The sequence below is a fragment of the Herpailurus yagouaroundi genome, unplaced genomic scaffold, assembly GCF_014898765.1.
Source record: "Herpailurus yagouaroundi ecotype Mexico unplaced genomic scaffold, PumYag 159, whole genome shotgun sequence".
Classification (NCBI taxonomy): domain Eukaryota; kingdom Metazoa; phylum Chordata; class Mammalia; order Carnivora; family Felidae; genus Herpailurus; species Herpailurus yagouaroundi.
The window spans coordinates 60,787,390-60,792,757 of record NW_024412400.1 but is presented as its reverse complement, the minus strand read 5'-3'; the positions used below and the strand labels follow the sequence as shown (position 1 = coordinate 60,792,757).

The following is a 5,368-nucleotide window of genomic DNA, read 5'->3' as shown; positions in this document are numbered from 1 at the left end:
TTTTGAGATTTAAAAAGACTGTCGTATGTATCTGTAGTTCTTTCTTACTGCTGATTGGTTTCCTGTTATGTAAGTGTACCACCATCATTTAATCTGCTTCCCAGTGTAGGGATATATGGGTTGGTTCCAGTTTGGGACAATCACAAATAAAGTTGCTACATAAGCATTTATGTATAAGTTTTCTTTTTTTGCGTATGTTTTTCAAATGTTTATTTATTTATTTTGAGAAAGAGAAAGAGAGAGTCATGAGCAGGGGATTGGCAGAGAGAGGGAGAGAGAGAATCCCAAGCAGGCTCTACACTTTCAGCACAAAGCCCGGCATTGGGCTTGAACTCATGAACCTTGAGATCATGACCTGAGCTGAAATCAAGAGTCAGACACTGAATCAACTGAGCCACCCAAATGCCCCTTTTGTCATGTATATTGTAATCGAGATAATATTGTTTGCATGCACAGGTACGAAATAATACAAAGAGATCTTGTGTTTCCCCTAATGGTAATGTTTTGCTAAACTATTGTATAGTAGGACAGTCAGTATGTTTGCAATGATTCTGGGTCCTATTTGAATCTTTTATTTTAGCAAGCACTTACTCTATTAGGTTTAGCATGCAGGTCTTGGCCTACTGTGGGCTGTGTTTCCAAAGACCGTGTCATCCTTAGAGCCTTGCCATGTTGTTTTGGATTCTTGATTTGCCTGTTGCCACTGGGACTCCTGCTAGTTCCTGCTGGTGCTGCCTGTGGAGATAGAAGAGCTTTGCCCAGGCCAGGTCACTGGGTGTCTCTGGATAGGCAGAGGGATCTCAGGGCCCTGGGAGTTACCTGGACCTGGCTGTTTGAAATGTAACTGTTGCCCTTTTGACACTTCTGCCTTCCTACCCCCTTATTTATAGGTTTTTGTGTGAAGACAGGTTTTCATTTCACTTGGGTAAATATATACCAAGGAGTAAGATTTCCTGGTCATATGGCAAATATATGTTTAGTTTTATAAGAAACTAAAAAAATGCTTTCGAAAGTGTTGTACTATTATCTTACCAGAAATCTATGAGAGTTCTAGTGGGTCTGCCCCCTCACCAGTACTTCTTATTTTTTTTTAGTTGAGCCATTGCAAGGATAGTGGTATCTCATTTTGTTTTTAATTTGTACTTCCCTATTTCCTAATGATATTAAGTATCATTTAGATGATGTGCTTGCTTTACATCCTTCTATATTTTTTGGTAAAATTCCTTTTCAAGTCTTTTACCCATTTCTTATAATTCTATTCTTATTTGCTTTTGAGAGTTCTTAATATAATTTGGATATAAGCCCTCTATCAATGGCTTGCAAATACTTCCTCTACTTTATGGCTTGTCTTTTCACTATTTAACCTTGTCTTTTGAAAAGCTGATGTTTTAAGTTTTGATGAAGTCCAATCTATCAATCTGTTCTTTAATGGATCATTTTTATGGTCAAGTTGCATTTAATTTTTATATAAGGCAAGATGCATGAGTGAAGGTTCCTTATTGTTTTGCTTATGAATATCCAATTTTTCTAGCACCATTTGTTGGAAAGACTATTCTTTATTCATTGAATCTCCTTGCATGTTTACTGAAAATCAATTGAACATGCAGTTGAGCTTTGAACAATATGGGTTTGAACTTGCGCGCATTCACATATAGTCAGATCCCCCCACCCAGCCCTGCAAAAAGCTTTATTGTTTCCAGTTGGTCCACAGCTGTTAAGAAGACTCCAAAGTGGTTAAACAGCGGCCTAGTAGCTGAAGGGAGAGATTCAGGCAGCAGTCCTGACATCAGCGGGATGCCTGAGGGGATTCTCAACAGACTCTGGGTTCTGGAGGCTCCTACTCCCGCTTGAGAGTGAGCCTAACTTGCCCAGCCTAGCCTGGGGGCCAGCCTGCCTAATTCGTCACGTGGTCGCCATCTTCCTGGTGAGTTTCACCTGTTCCTCCCGGAAGTGGTTCCCTAGGAACTCACACGGCGCAGGCAGAACCCACAGCAAGCAGATACAAAAGGGTCCACTTTAGGTCTTTCCCCAGCGCCGAGGCAGCTTCTGAAGTGTCCAGTTTTACTCCACTCACCCTGGGTCCTGGAAGAGGGCGCTGCCGCCGCGCTGGTTTTGCATCTTCCAGAGACGCTGGGAGTCCTTGCGCTTCGGCAACCCACAGAAGTGTCCCATGCCTTCCAGAGCCACGTCATCGTCCTGGTGGAAATAGAAGCTCAGAGAAAGGTAAGTGTAGAGGCCTGCAGATGCATGTTGATCAAGTGGTTGACGGCAGCTTCCACCTGACAGGAATAATTCTGAGGAATCTGGGAGCTTATGGTTGATTGGCATTAGAAGCTAAGCTAAAGAAAACAACACCGTGTTGGTTGGTCCCGGAAGCAGAGGGTGGCTGAGACAATGGCTTCCAAGGTTGCAACGGGAAAAGAAATTGCAAGAAGGGGCATTCCTCCATTCTAAACACTTTTGAAACAAGTGATAGATCTTGGGGATCCCCAGGCACCCTGCCTATATGAGTATTTTTTACAGCAGAGTACTGTAAATATATTTTCTCAACATTTTTTTCTCTAGCTTTATTGTAAGAATAGAGCATTTAATACATATACAAAATGTGTGCCACTAGACTGTTTTATGTTGTTGGTAAGGCTTCCCCATCAACATTAGGCTATTTGTAGTTAAGCTTGGGGGAGTTATAGGTGGAGGGATGTTATACTTGGAGGGATGCCTATAACTCAGAAGTTATAAGTGGAGGGATGCCTTGGTGGCTCAGTCAGTTGAGCATCCGACTCCTGATTTTGGCTCAGGTCATGATCCCAGAGTCATGGGATCTAGCCCTTCGTTGGCTCCTTGGTGAGCATGGAACCTGCTTAAGATTCTGTCTCTCTTTCCCTCTGCCCTTCTACCCTGCTCACACTCACTTTCTTTCTATCTCTAAAAAAAAAAAAAAAAAAAAAAAAAAAAGTATTAGGTGGATTTTCCACTACCTGGGGATTGGCACCCCTAACTCCCACATCCACCTCCTCCCCTCCATATTGGGCAAGGATCCCCTGTATATGTGCCGGTGTATTTCATTTTCTGAACCCTCCATCCAGTCCCATTGGGCCCCCAGGTCTAACCTTTCTCCAGCCCTGAACTGTCTTGGCTACTGTTTTGTGTGTAGATATCAGTTACTGTGAACCTCAAACTTGGTTCTGCTTTAACAAAATTCTTTTAGCTAATTCAGTTCACTTATTTTCTTATAAAAAACTTAAGATTACCTTGTGGATGTATACAAAAAACAGACAAAAAAGATAAGAAGTAACAGCAACCCTGCTGAGATAGCTAATGGTGTGGGCCTCAGCAGGCAGCTCCAGGTGTAAATTATTTTTCTGTTCCTGCCCCCAGCTGTAGTTCTTTAAAGTACTTGAAAGGCAACAATCTTTTGCTGCCCTAACCCCAGATGCTTCAGCCTTTTTTTCTGTGGGAGGGGTAGATGAGAAGAGTGTGGGCAGGACCTTGTGCTTTGCCACAGCTGTTTACCTCTCTGCGGCTTGCACGGGAATGGAGGTTCTCTTGGGCCTCATGTCCCGACCCAGTCTTTTTCTGTGGAGCTCAGGTAGGGTTTTTGAAGAATGGGTGAGGAGTTGTGAATGCAGCTTGTGTCTGTGGTTCCCAGGGATTCTGTATTCTCATTCCTGTCCTCACTTGGAATTTAGAAATGGATTAAAAATTTTACCTGGATTTGGCCTATTGTCCTGTGGCAACAGGCAGATTCTCCCCCTGGGTATGCAAGTTCTTGTGTCCTTTTTTGTCTTGGAGACTGCTTTTCTCCTTACATTTCAGGTCAGTCATTGGCTCTGAGACCTTATCTCTCTCATGGGTTCAAGACAGTTTTGAATTTGTTGATTGCCAGGCATTTGTGGTAGTTTTGGTTGTAATGGTGAAGCAGCGTGCTTGCCAGCTTTCTGCGTTTTAAACAGAAATCACAAGTTTCTCTGGTTTCTTCTAGGGTGTGGCAAAATGTTTGAGTAGGATTCCAACTTTCACTTGAATGTGATTTTTGGATTAACCTGTCTAGCCAAACTGACAGGTTTGAATCATGGGCAAAATCATAGCCCTAAACACTTCATCTGTAACACTAAGGGTAAGAGGGAGTTATATCTGGTCATTTCAGTTACATCGGTCAGTTGTGCATAAATATATATACACACACACACATATATATATGCATAAATTTTTTTTGGAAAGAAAAAATAAAACCACCTTTATTCACAGATAGTGTGGTTGTGTATGCTGATAATCCCGAAGAATCTACAAAAACTCTCTGAAACTAATAGGGGAGTTTAGCAAGGTCACAGGATACACTCTCAATATACAAAAGTTAACTGCAATGAACAAGTGGAATTTGAAATTCTTAAATGCCATAAAAAGTAATTTGATACGAACTTAACGAGAACGTTTAGGATTCATACAAAACATTAATGAAAGCAACCAAAAGAAGACTTATGTAAATGGAAAGATGTACCACACCTCTTCTTGATGCTCCTTTCTTTCATTTCCTTCAATGTGACCACAGTAAAAATCACATTGGTCAGTCTTGAAGCCTGAGGAGGGGGCAGGAGGTATGCAACAGAGGCAAAACATAATTTGATGTAAATCATTAGACATTGCTCATTAGATTCCACCAGCAGAAATTTTATACTGAGCCCCTTTATTCTTGCAAGTTTTGTGCCATGTTTTTTTCCCCATTCTCTCCTCCTCTTTAGCTCCCTTTGTATATTTCTCTTTCCCTTTCTTCTTTTCTCTGCTATCTGCTCCACGTCCCCAATTTTTATTTTATTTAATTTTTTTTAACGTTTATTTATTTTTGAGACAGAGACGGAGCATGAATGGGGGAGGGTCAGAGAGAGGGAGACACAGAATCTGAAGCAGGCTCCAGGCTCTGAGCTGTCAGCACAGAGCCCGACGCGGGGCTCGCTCACGGAGCACGAGATCATGACCGGAGCCGAAGTCTGCCGCTTAACCGACTGAGCCACCCAGGTGCCCCTCCCAATTTTTTCTTTTAAGTTTATTTATTTTGACAGAGACAGAGTGCAAGCATGAGCTGGGGAGGGGCAGAGAGAGAGGGACACAGAATCCGAAGCAGGCTCCAGGCTCTGAGCTGTCAGCACAGAGCCCGAAGCGGGGCTGGAACTCATGAACTGTGAGATCATGACCTGGGCCGAAGTTGGACGCTTAACCGACTGAGCCACCCAGGCGACCCACTACATCCACAATTTTTAATAAATGTATTTTTTAAGCAAAACCCCCTATAGACAATTTAGAAGATACTACTGCTGACAGTTTAGTGTTAGAAACTACTATTTATGTAATCTCCCACATGTTAAAAATTTCA

General features: G+C 42.3%; 1 pseudogene; it reads right to left on the bottom strand.

Moving 5' to 3' along the window:
• Window positions 1–1,902: 1,902 nt before the first annotated feature.
• Window positions 1,903–3,557, bottom strand: LOC121034212 (ferritin light chain-like; annotated as a pseudogene).
• Window positions 3,558–5,368: the final 1,811 nt, after the last annotated feature.